Source organism: Leptodactylus fuscus, chromosome 4 (genome assembly GCF_031893055.1).
Source record: "Leptodactylus fuscus isolate aLepFus1 chromosome 4, aLepFus1.hap2, whole genome shotgun sequence".
Classification (NCBI taxonomy): Eukaryota; Metazoa; Chordata; class Amphibia; order Anura; family Leptodactylidae; genus Leptodactylus; species Leptodactylus fuscus.
This window is the reverse complement of record NC_134268.1, coordinates 24,511,609-24,525,981: the sequence shown is the minus strand read 5'-3', so window position 1 is coordinate 24,525,981 and position 14,373 is coordinate 24,511,609.

Sequence of the window (14,373 nt, the reverse complement as noted above, 5' to 3'; positions counted from 1 at the left end):
ACAATTTCCTTGCTTACATTTTGTGGCTGAAAAAAGATTTAAATTGGATCGTAAATGTTTTTTTTTGGAATAGAAATATTTGTATAATATTTGTGTTTAATAAGTTGTATTTTTTTTATTCAGCTCATTCCTGTGTCCTTTTGTGAAGGTATGGTATATGGTAAGGTACCCTATTAAAATATATGGCCTCAAACACAGCATAGTAATGTGATTAGACATGATGATGAACCGCGATGTTTAAGGCAATGTCCACATCTGAGCTGCAGTCTCTGTTTGGAGACACTGTCGCAGTGTCCACTGAAAATCGTTGGAGGAAAAAATTCTGAATTCAGCGCACTGTCAGCTTTCCAGCAGTATATAAAACCGCATGTGCCCCAATTCAAGAAAAGTCCTCTTTAATAGAGATGAGCGAGTAGTATTCGATCGAGTAGGTGTTCGATCAAATACTAGGGTATTCGAAATACTTGTACTTGATCAAACACTACTAGCTGTTCGAAGTTAAGATTCGATGCAGAACCAGCGTTGATTGGCAGAATGCTATACATTGCCAATCAACGCTGGTTTTTCTCTTACCTTTAGAATTCTTCTCCCTGCGCAGCGTCCCCGCGTCCTCTTCATTCTGCTTAGGCATCGGGCCTGGGTAGAGCCGACTGCGCATGCGCAGTTGGCTCTGCCCAGGCCCGATGCCTAGCAGAGTGAATTCAAGGCCGGAAGAGGACGCGGGGACGCTGCGCAGGGAGAAGAATCCAGCCCGACCCTCACTCATGGACTTGGAAAGTAGAATTTGATCGAATCTTGCCTACCCCTGAAACGAGCATTTCCCCCCATAGACTATAATGGGGTTCGAAACCCGTTCGAACAGTCGAACAGTGTGCGGCTGTTCGAATCGGATTTCAAACCTCAAACATTTTAGTGTTCGCTCATCTCTACTCTTTAACATCAAATGGACAATTGCAGGTAAAAAACAAGTTACAAGTTATGGCAAACAATTCCAGAACCAAAACTCCCTTCCAAATTCATTCCAAATTTCCCCAAAATTTTGGAAACGGATGAATTGGAAAGTTTTGGAATTTGTTTCAAATGAATTGTTCTTGGACATTAGGTTATTGACTTACTGTCAGTGACCAAGATTATCTAACCTAAACCAGGCAATGGCAGCTCTTATCAGCTTACAGATTTCATTGGGTAGCTTACATGTGGTCTCGGAGGTTATTCTAGATAATTGATCAAGTTTTAGTGAATAAACATCTAGACCAGATGATACAAACCAGCCAAAGAAAACCATAATCAACTTACATCTGTCCTTAGCAGGTTTATATATGGTCCAGAGGTTATTTTTAATCACTGAAAGTAGGTCAATGATCTAGTTCAAGTAACCGAGAGTAACCTCCAAGACCAAATGTTGAAAACCAGTCAATGGCAGCTGTAAGCTGATAACAGCCATCATTGAACGGTTTAGATCAGTGTCTAAGTAGGTCAATAACCTAGAGTTATTACTTGGAATTTTTTGGAAACGTGGTATAATAGCACATGTGCAATAAACATCTTTTTGGGGCACTCAGAGCATGTAAATAACTTACAGGAGGTTTCTTCATCTCTAGAGATAATGTGACATTAATAGCTTGTGATTGATACAGCCAATCCCTTATCTCAATGTTTTCAGAAAAAGAAGTATTTAAAGTTTATTTTTTTCAATTAAGAAAGTGAAATCAATACAATAAAGATAAATCTAAATCCCATCAATAGTCGGTGTGGTCTTTGCCCTTTGGAGAAGGAGTCCTGGAAGTGATGTCACGGCCCCCACAGATATAGCCCTGATCTCAGCATCATCCAGTCTGTCTAGGGTGACATGAATAGACAGACGGATTGGAGCGAGCCTACATCCACAGAAGATCTGGGCTTACTTCTCCAAGATGGCAAATACCAAGAACAGGAGACACCGAGCGCCAATATGGTGTAGTATTCAAAACACAGTGGTGATGGTTAAGACCGAAATGGCCTCTTACCTTGACCTGTTGTGATATGACACAACAAACAATAGCATATACACAAATGACCATGGTGGCCGCAGCTAATTCCCCTTGCGTTGAACTAGTACGCAAACAACAATGGAAAAGGATCCCTCAAGGTCTAAAAACCAATCAGGTAGGAAGTGTGGGGTGAAGCGCGCACAAACCAACAACCGAGCTGATGATCTTCAAGAAATTTATTAGTAATGAAGCACTACGCGTTTCAGGTATTAATTGTATCGGATTTAATGTTAGCCGGCTGTCAGCCAGGTAAGCAATGGAGGTTCTTTTATATAAGCATGTTTGGGCTGATGCTTGGGACATTGATAAGGATCTTACCGGAATCTGGGCTTCAGGTTTCTGAAGTAATAGAAAGCAAAAGCTTGTGTACTATATCTAAGGGCGTTGACGCATTTGATTCATATGGGAATAGCCATTTTGGTCTAGGTTCTGGTTCAGTTTTGTAACATCCTATTGAATGTACTCCAGAAGAGAGGCAATTCTATAAGGGCCATCAATTGATTGCAGTTTTATATGCGCATGATTGTTTATTTATTTATTTATTGTGTTTTTTTATTTTAATTTTGTTATATATACATATTCCAACATAATGTTTTTGTGACAAGTCCGGTATGTGTATGGTTTATTCTTTGTTGTTGTATGCACCTGAGGAAGGGCAACCTGCCCGTAACGCTTAGGGCTTCATTACTAATACATTGCTTGAAGATCACCAGTTCGGTTGTTGGTTTGTGCGTGCTTCACCCCACTCCTCCTACCTGATTGGTTTTTAGACCTTGAGGAATCCTTTTCCATTCTCCAAGATGGCGGCGGGAACGACCTCCATGCCGAGTTCTGCCAAAAACTATCAGCAAGTACCGAGAAGAACTGACGGAAGGCAAAGGGCAAAGGTCACACCAAATATTGATGGGTTTTAGATTTTTCTTTTCTTCATTGACTTCACGTTAATTGACAAAAATAAAATACTAATGCTTCTATTTTCAATAGCATTCTTACTTTGTAGCAATCTTTCCACACCTACCTGAAACTTCTGCACAGTACTGTAACGGCGCTGCGCTCTAACTACCTGCTTCCATTGGCATACATTAAAGACAGATTGCAGGAAAAAAAATCTGTGTATAAGAAAAATAACATTTTATTGACTCACAGCTAACAACCTGCCACTGAACTTTTCTAAAAATGAAGCGAGGAAACTCTAGGTGAACTCAACCTCACTGTGACAGATGATGAGATTTTTTTTCCCTTCCAGTAACATAGTTCTCCAGGTGTATACATAATGATGCCGGCCTAATCAAGACGCTCACTATCTACTAACTAGCAGCAGCCAAAATAGATCACTCAACTGATGAGACCAATTTTTATTACATTCCTTAGTTATAAATGCAAAATGAAATCTTCTATCCCTAGTGGGGGGGTTGGGGGGGGTTGGTGGACTTTCCATGTAATACTGCATACTGATGTGTCCAACCTTAACTTACCTCTATCTTGACTTCAATTGCAATTAAACCAATTTAATACAATATTGTGACCCGCTAGCAAAACCCTTGACAAGCTGCGATATTCAACACAGCTGAGTAATAAGTAAAGATGGGCAAAACTCAGAAGATTGGTTTCAACCTGGGTTCTCACAATGCAATCTCCTAGAGATGAGTGAGTAGTATTCGATCGAGCAGGTATTCGATCGAATACTGTGATATTCAAAATACTCATACTCGATCGAGTACCACTCGCTATTCGAATGGAAAAATTTGATGCAGAACCAGCGTTGACTGGCCGAATGCTATACAGTCGGCCAATCAACACTGGTTCTTCTCCTACCTTTAGAAGTCTTCTCCGTGCAGCGTCCCCGCAGCATCTTCCGGCTCTGAATTCACTCTGCCAGGCATCGGGCCTGGGCAGAACCCACTGTGCATGTCTGCTTGTAGTGCAGACATGCGCAGTCGGCTCTGCCCAGGCCCGATGCCTGGCAGAGTGAATTCAGAGCCGGAAGATGCCGCAGGGAAGCTGCATGGAGAAGACTGCTCGGAGGATCCAGCCCGACCCTCACTCGTGGACTTGGTAAGTATAATTTGATCGAATGTTGTCTACCCCTGAAACGAGCATTTTCCCCCCATAGACTATAATAGGGTTCGATATTCGATTCAAGTAGTCGAACATTGAGGGGCTACTCGAAACGAATATCGAACCTCAAACATTTTACTGTTCGCTCATCTCTAATAATGGACAAACCTTGCAACATTTGTAAATTTCCTTTCAGACTGAGCTTAAATAGTGCTATTGTTATAGTCTGTGGTCTCTTCAGACCCCAACGTTTAATAAGCGGAGGCCCAAGGGAAATATAGATTATATATTCACCTTACTTGGGTGTCCAGTCTTCTTTCCCAGCATCTAGTCTTCAAATGTCTGTCCTTGTGGACTCTTCTGACTTTTTTGCCAATGCTTTCTCATGAGTAGGACTCCACACATTGGAATCCTAAGCTCAAAATCAGTTGGGAGAACTGTTTTGTAACAAACCACTCAACACTAATATTCCAAAATGTCCATCTCTCTTTCTGGTGTTATGATGTTAGGTTGTCCATATGACCTTGGGCACATGATGTTACATGAAACCCCAGATGTCACCGTGGAGGAAGAGATAGAGCACCGAACATCATAAAGAGTCCTAAAAGAGGTAACGGAAGGTGAGTATAATTCCTTTTTTTAACACCTCCCTTGGGCCCCCAAGTATTATATTCTGAAGTCTAAAAAACCTCCCAGAGTATAAAAATTCCACTTCTGGTTCTAGCTGAACAAATTTGGACTGAAATGAACTGGAGGACCACTTAAAATCTTTAGAGGTTCTCCCATCTCTAGTGATACCTAATCTTCTCCTTGACAACTATACCCACATCTTCTCAGCTTCTCCTAGTTTATAATATGTTACTGACATTACCTTTAAGTTACTTGTTAATATAAATTTCTCTGTTTTGGCCCAAAAATTCCATCTGAATATGGCAGCTTCGAGATCATTTATACTGTAACTATTACTGTGGGACTCAGGCAGTGAATTGTAAGGAATTTCTGTAGAGTCATCTTTTGGCAGAATGACCTGTTTGTTGGTTTCTATTTTTCCTTGATATCCATCCAGCTTGAAGTGCTCCAATAAATGCTTCCTCTGCAGGTTCATATTCTCTATGGAGGTTGAGGCTGAATTATTTGGGATGTAGGTTATGTAGTTTGTCTAGACAGCTGTGAGCTAAGAAAGCGGTATATGCTTGGTAAATGACCACTAGTGGGACTACAAGTTTTTTTGTTGGTGGATAGTGTACAATACTTTTTATTTTCAAATAAATTGAGATTTCTGCATTCTTTATTTTTTTTCTAGCTTGTGATATCTTTTGGGGTTAGATAGGAACATAGCTCCCGTGGGAGAGAGTGGGTATATGGGGAACGTGCCCTTGGCACTGATGGATGGGGGCATTTATCTAAAGTGACAGAGGATTAGAATTAGGTACAGTTAATAAGGCTACATGCACATGACCAAGTGTATAGGTTGAGAAGGGGCCAATTTTATAGCAGAAAGCACTTGGATGACACATATCTGAATGTCATCCGAGTGCGTTCCATCCTCCATTGACTTCAACAGGGAGTTTTGTTCTTTTTGGATGTCTATAATCATCAATTTTTGGTGTGGCCTGCTGGGGGAACAGTATATCAACCAGGGACAGAAATAGAGTTGACAGGTTGGTTACAAGGGCCAGCTCTATCCTGGGGAGCCCCTGGACCCAGTACAGGTGGTTGGTGACAGAAGGATACTTTATTGGTACCAGAAAAACACAGTTTTTTTCTCATTTTCTTGCATTTCCTATATTTTTTTGCTTGTGTATTTATATATTTTTGTAGTTTTTTTTTTCTTTTAAGCGGTCATAAAAGAGTTTTCGACCAACAGCACTTTGGGTCCTTGGACAACCAGACGGTGAACCAGAACAGCCTGATGCACAAACAACGCGCTCACCAAAACGTAATCAAACTTGTAAGGATCCCAAGGTGTTGTTGGTCATTCCTTTCTCAGTTTTATACGCCATCGTGGAGATGTCACGTATTTAACACCAGCTGCCCCTAAGCCCTATACCCGGAAATAGGGTATTTGCAATACGTTTAAGGTTGTTGTGTTCTTCACACAACCATATAAGCACAGCTCGGTGCTCTCTTTTTTACTTCTTTAATAAGAGCTCTTGAGAACATTCAAAATTTTTTTTATTATGCAGTAAGAAAAATCTCTGGCAATTGGAAGTCGGTACCCAATTGTGAGTACACAGCCAGGCAACCATTCCACAGGAGATCCCGCTATGTTCCAAGGCATACACATCTCATGCATCAGATGTAGAAAGGCTATATGTTGGTCACTAATGAGTTAAATGGGATGATTCGTTGGGGCAACATAGATGGACCCCTAAAATATTGGTTACCTACGGAACCGTTAGACCCCATATCGAGAGGTGGGCGATAAATCTGTATGTGAAGGACTTTTTTGTCTGCCGATTTTATGCAATGGAGTCTCCTACAGACTCTAACATGAATGTGAACGAAGCCTTAGCTGGAATACCACAAACACGTAGACAGGTGTGGGGTTGTTTTTATTTAATTTATTTTTACTAATGTTTCACCACTTCCATCCCAAAAAAAATTTCTTTAACTTTAGTCTATATTTTAACTGTTGAAGTAGTCAATTCTGGTACCATTCTTTATTCATGGCTGTGTTTTTAGGTAAGACTGTGAGAGAGCCGATTCAATTGGCTGAGAAGCAACCCCACACATGAATGCTTTCAGGATGCTTTACAGTTGGCATGAGACAAGACTAGTCGAAACAATCGCAAAGGGGATTCATCAGAGAAAATGACTTTACCCCAGTCCTCAGCAGTCCACTCCCTGTACCTTTTGCAGAATATCAATCTGTCCCTGATGTTTTTTCTGGAGAGAAGTGGCTTCTTTGCTGCCCTCCTTGAGACCAGGCCTTGCTCCAAGAGTCTCCGCCGCACAGTGCGTGCAGATGCACTCACACCTGCCTGCTGCCATTCCTGAGCAAGCTCTGCACTGCTGGTAGCCCGATCCTGCAGCTGAAACACTTTTAAGAGACGGTCCTGGCGCTTGCTGGTCTTTCTTGGGCGCCCTGGAGCCTTTTTGCCGACAATGGAACCTCTCTCCTTGAAGTTCTTGATGATGCGACAGATTGTTGACTGAGGTGCAATCTTTCTAGCTGCGATACTCTTCCCTGTCAGGCCATTTTTGTACAGTGCAATGGTGACTGCACATGTTTCTTTAGAGATAACCATGGTTAACAGAAGAGAAACAATGATGCCAAGCACCAGCCTCCTTTTAAAGTGTCCAGTGGTGTCATTCTTACTTAATCATGACAGATTGATCTCCAGCCCTGTCCTCATCAACACCCACACCTGTGTTAATGGAGCAATCACTGAAACGATGTTAGCTGGTCCTTTTAAGGCAGGGCTGCAATGATGTTGAAATGTGTTTTGGGGGATAAAGTTCATTTTCTAGGCAAATATTGACTTTGCAAGTAATTGCTGTTGAGCTGATCAATCTTCATAACATTCTGGAGTATATGCAAATTGCCATTAGAAAAACTGAAGCGGTAGACTTTGTAAAAATTAATATTTGTATCATTCTCAAAACTTTTGGTGTCACACCTTCTGTATCTCCGAAAAATTAAGATTTTTCGTAATGGTATACGTTTTCTCCGGAAATTAAAATTTTTCGTAATGGTATCTATTCTCTTTGAAGATTTTTTTTTTTTTTTTTGGTATACGTTGACTATATTTTATTTTCCAATGTCTTGATGGTTTGTAGTGACTTTTATGGGCAGGTATAAAGTCTATGCAAATTTTCATTAGCCATGATGAAACACATATGTACCAATTTCTAGTCATTACGACATGATGGATACATATTATTTCCTTAGGGAGCGCTGATTTGTTCCACCACGCTGATTTCATCGTTGAATACTAGTGGCAGTCGTAACTGAGCAAGGCAGCACAAGGGTTTCATCTCGCTTTCCTTTGGCCACAATCAATCTAGTGAGCCTGTTCTCTCTACAGAGCTCGATATATTATCCAAGTAAAAATGACTTGGTTCCCAATGAATAACTAAATATGGCATGTTGCTAAGCAACAAAACAAGGAGGAACTAGTGACAGACGTTCTTACTTTTTGGAAGGAATACGTGAGCGGAAAATGAAATAGCAAGTTTATAGATCACATTAAACGAGTGTTGTCAAATTGGAGAATGTAAAGGTTGTGAAAATTTAATATACAGTATTATAAAAAATTCACTGTAGATTAATGTAAAGCAGTAACATAGAGGCCGGACTAGTCGTTCAGATCACTTGTAACTACATCCAAGGTTGTATATGTTTTGTTACCAGGAAATACAAATTAATTGTCTTCCAGAAAGCGGAGCGCCATCTCGTAGGATGGTGCCCAACGTTGCGGAAACATAGTTGTTGTTTTTTTTTGTTGCAGAGTTTGTTGTGTTTTTGAGCCAAAGCCAGGAGTGGATTGAGCAGAAGGTAGAAGTATGAGAGCTTCACATATATTTCCCATTCCTTTTGTAGACATTATTAGCTTTGGGTTTCAAAAAAAACACAGAAAAACCTACAACAAAAAAAGCATTTCCACAGTCGTAGTGCTACCTATAAGTGATTACCCTATAAGTCAATGTCTGACCCGTGAAAAAGTCTAAAAATGACCAAGTCTATGATCATATCCTAGGGTCCATGGTGGGAGTCCACTGAATAATGGCGGAGAAAAAAATCCGAAGACTTTTTACTCCATCACTTTCAGTTTCACAACAAAAAATACCCAATGAAACCTATTATAGTCAATGGGGTCTACCAGGCTCCGAGTGTAGCCATTGCTTAATCGATCCACACTCTCCGATGTTTGGGTCCCTCAATGGACCCAAACGACAGAGATCAATGTTAGAGTTCCCCATTGGTAGACAATGTTTTTAGGTTCATGCATCTCACTAAAGAGAAGGGTAGCAGTTGCCTGGTTGAAAAAAAAAAATATCGATAGGTATATTTATAGTGTTTATCCTTTGGCAAATTCAATTTTACTTCTTTCTCTGCTTATACACTCCACAACATTTTACAGATATTGGGTTTACCTGGTGCACAAGGCATAAAAAAGTTGCAAATTTGTGAAGCAAATATGAATTTGTGCAAAATTTTCAACTTTTTCTATTTCATGCCCCCTTTCTTGGATCAACCATGAGCTATCACCATTCACGCCAGTTTATTGGCATAAATAATGAATGAAATCTATAAGAATGTATGAAATAATATATGAAATCTATAAGACCAGTGGAGGGTACGCCTTCTTATAAATGAGGGACATCATGTTCCGCTGTAGGGGACGTTAAGGCTGGTTTGGAATACTTCATTCTTTCTAAGCGTCCCTGATCATTGTCACTTACTATTGCAAGTAGGGGTTATAGGCTAAACTCCTTATCTGGGTGAAACATGGCAAGAACGTACAATCTGATGTTGGCCTTTGTACAGATTCGAACACAGAGCCCCAGAGATACAAGGCAACAATGCTAACCACTGAGCCATCATACTGCCTATAAGACTCTCTATGCTACCTGTTGCCTCTGCAAGCAAATATTATAGCCCCGATCTGCTACCATGATTTAGCTTTCTCTATGAGACATAATTTGGCTCTTGCTATGGGACACTCTGAACTATAGGATGTCTTTCCTCGTTACAACCTGTGAAACGGGGGATGATTTATTAAGACCAGCTCTTTGTGTGCCAATCTTAACCACATTGAGTTGTACAAGCTGCACCAGTGAGTTGGTATAAGATGAACCAGAATTATCAAGAGACTCTGGCGAATGGTGGGAGGTCCCATGTGCCGCAAGTGAAACCTACGCCATGTTTTTTAGCTTATGTTTTCAGGGCATGTGTATTCCAGCCATGTTATGCTTAGCATAGTCCCCTCTCTCTGGACCTGAACCCCCAAATAGATAAATACTCTAAAAAGTACATCAACACGGCTTGTAGATGATACCATATGATGTTGAGGTAATAGTAATGTTGTCATATTTACTTGTCATATCAAACGCACGGCCCGATGTGAGCATTATATAGAGTGGGAGTAGTGGAGCAGATTGCTATAGATTTGTGCGAAAACATACAAGAATGTATTTGTATATGTAAAAAAAAATCAAAATCCAAACCATAAATTTATGGAACGTGCTACCGTGGGATTTGGCAATGGCGGAAAGTGTAGCGAGCTTTAAAATAAGGGCTCGATATATTTCTTGTAAACTACAATATGAAAAGTGACTGTAGAAGGTTGATCCAGGGATCTGTTCAGTTGCTAGATGGGGGCTGCAAGGATTTTTTTCAACTTTATGTTGTAAAGGGTGTTGCTGTTAACAGAGGGGTTTTTTTTGGATGATATTGCTTTATAAGGGTGAAGCCCCACATTGCGGAAACACCGTTTTTTGTTGTTACAGATTTTGCTGCCATTTTTTGAGCCAATACCAGGACTGGATTGAGCAGAAGGTAGAAGTATAAGAACCTCCTATATATTCTCTACTCCATTCGTAACCATTCTTGGCTTTGGCTCCAAAAAATGCAGCAAAATCTACAAATCCGCAGCGTTGGGCCTCAGCTTAAAACGGTTGACTTGATGGATTTAGGTCAACTAACTATGCAAAACGTCAGGGTCTAATAGCACGTGGGTTAAAGGTTGTAGATTTTCCATTTGGATTTGCAAATTACAGTAGCAATAAAGGGAACAAGATGTTAAAGGGACTGTCCACTTTTTTAAAATTGATGGCTTATCCTTAAAATAGGCCATGAATATAGAGGTCTGACTGTCTCACCAAGCACTTTTCCCTCAAATCATATAAGTGTGTAAAACTCAAAGCATGCTCAACAGTTTCTTTTTGGTGCAAATTGCACCAGGATTCTGGTGTATTTTTCTTTGTAAATGACTTTGTATCGAGTTTTTTGTACCAAAACTGGTAGTATATCTGGAAATAAGGAGTATACATTTTTTTCTTTCCCTTTACTTTTGAACCCACTTCCGGCTTGGTGCAAAATTAAATGCAGCATAAAATACCACTAAAAAGTTATTTTATAGTAGCCTAAAAGAAGAATTTTGTATACCACTGAAAACTCATTGGAGAAAATTTAGTAAGACTATCATTTCCTACATTAGTCTTAATATTTTTCCCTTAAATATGGTCACTTTACAGGAGTTGAGTGTCTGCCATAGCCGCCGGGTCTCTGCTGTATTGTACAGTGGAGCCTTGGAAGTAATTTCCACAAGCAGTGCTTTCACTGATTGAGGGCATTATAGCAAAGCTGACCGAGTCACTATTTTCCGAGGTGCAAAGAGGCCCCCTTTTTGGGGTGGATTATCCACCCCCAGAAAAAGATCCTAGTCTTATCTGGTATTAGCTTTTGTTACAAGTTTCTGTATTCCATTCTGCAGGGTACATCTCAAAACAGACTGTTGTTCACAATTTACAGATTACACATATCTATAGAAGTCTATGGAGACAAGAGGAGGTGAGACAGAACATTTTATTGCATATTTGCAGGTTTCTGAATCAGAAAAAAGTGCCCTGGATATCATAGTTATGGATGGATTTAGGCAGTATAACACCATATATGTATTCTAATAGAGACTGTACAGTTCCATACCAAAGGATGTCTACAGACTCAGTGCACTGCTGTACAGGCACCGGGCCAGAGTGCATGCCATAATCATAGGAAACACCTTGACTGCACAGAGGTAATTCTCATTTCACTAAGGAATTCTGTATAAGACATTTTGTTTCCTAGAAGAATATCTCCCTAAGCAGAGTCTGTTGGAGCCTGTCCGACTCCTTACTGAAAGCTCTACAGGTTTGGTGCACTGGAATACAGATAATCAGGGCAAACACCTTGAGTGTCTAGTGGTAATCTACATTTCACTGAGACTCGATTCACAAGTGACACATTTTTGTTCCTTTATAAAGATGTTGTTACTTTTTTTCTATTTTAATGTTATCTTCCAGTTTTAAAAGCATTACAATTTTGGTAAAAAAAATTGCAAATATAAACCTAAGATTATTACACGACATTGAAAACTGATTAGCAGTTTAATTCAAGAATTATGGAAGTCTTGTATTGTAGTGCATGGGCATAAATACCAACTGTGGATGATGGAAGTAGAGTAAGGGAAATGAATGTACCTCCACTACTTTACTGGGACATAATGCCTGCATATGTAGTGGCGGAACTAGGAATGGTGGGGCCCCAAGACAAACATTTGACATGGCCCCCCCGACCCTATACGACCCCCCTAACCCTATATGACTCCCCCCAACTGAGCCAACCCCCCATAGTATTATGCCCCATTGTGGCCCCCAAACACAGTATTATGCCCCATAGTGGACCACATATGTATAATTATTATACTCTGGGATCTTTTCAGACCCCAGAGTATAATGATCGGAGACCCAGGAGAGGATACAAAGATTTAAATCACTGTTACTTACCTCTCCTGGACTTGAGCAGACTCCTTGCTGATGTTGGCCATCATCAATGATGGTAGAAACGTCACTTGAGCCGGGCCTGCGTCATATACTGTGACATCACTGTGTGTATTATCTCTGTACTGTGACATCACTGTGTGCATTATCCCTGTACTGTGACATCACTGTGTGTATTATCCCTGTACTGTGACATCACTTTGTGTATTATCCTTGTACTGTGACATCACTGTGTGTATTATCCCTGTACTGTGACATCACTGTGTGTATTATCTCTGTACTGTGACATCACAATGTGTATTATCCTGTACTGTGACATCACAATGTGTATTATCCTGTACTGTGACATCACTGTGTGTATTATTCCTGTACTGTAACATCACTGTGTGTATTATCCTGTACTGTGACATCACTGTGTGTATTATCCCTGTACTGTGACATCACTGTGTGTATTATCCCTGTACTGTGACATCACTGTGTGTATTATCCCTGTACTGTGACATCACTGTGTGTATTATCTCTGTACTGTGACATCACTGTGTGTATTATCCCTGTACTGTGACATCACTGTGTGTATTATCTCTGTACTGTGACATCACTGTGTGTATTATCCCTGTACTGTGACATCACTGCGTGTATTATCCCTGTACTGTGACATCACTGCGTGTATTATCCTGTACTGTGACATCACTGCGTGTATTATCCCTGTACTGTGACATCACTGCGTGTATTATCCTTGTACTGTGACATCACTGTGTGTATTATCCCTGTTCTGTGACATCACTGTGTGTATTATCCCTGTACTGTGACATCACTGTGTGTATTATCTCTGTACTGTGACATCACTGTGTGTATTATCTCTGTACTGTGACATCACTGTGTGTATTATCCCTGTACTGTGGCATCACTGTGTGTATTATCTCTGTACTGTGACATCACTGTGTGTATTATCCTGTACTGTGATATCACTGTGTGTATTATTCCTGTACTGTGACATCACTGTGTGTATTATCCCTGTACTATGACATCACTGTGTGTATTATCTCTGTACTGTGACATCACTGTGTGTATTATCCCTGTACTGTGACATCACTGTGTGTATTATCTCTGTACTGTGACATCACTGTGTGTATTATCCCTGTACTGTGACATCACTGCGTGTATTATCCCTGTACTGTGACATCACTGCGTGTATTATCCTGTACTGTGACATCACTGCGTGTATTATCCCTGTACTGTGACATCACTGCGTGTATTATCCTTGTACTGTGACATCACTGTGTGTATTATCCCTGTTCTGTGACATCACTGTGTGTATTATCCCTGTACTGTGACATCACTGTGTGTATTATCTCTGTACTGTGACATCACTGTGTGTATTATCTCTGTACTGTGACATCACTGTGTGTATTATCTCTGTACTGTGACATCACTGTGTGTATTATCTCTGTACTGTGACATCACTGTGTGTATTATCCCTGTACTGTGACATCACTGTGTGTATTATCCCTGTACTGTGGCATCACTGTGTGTATTATCTCTGTACTGTGACATCACTGTGTGTATTATCCTGTACTGTGATATCACTGTGTGTATTATTCCTGTACTGTGACATCACTGTGTGTATTATCCCTGTACTATGACATCACTGTGTGTATTATCTCTGTACTGTGACATCACTGTGTGTATTATCCCTGTACTGTGACATCACTGTGTGTACTATCCCTGTACTGTGACATCACTGTGTGTATTATCCCTGTACTGTGACATCACTGTGTGTATTATCTCTGTACTGTGA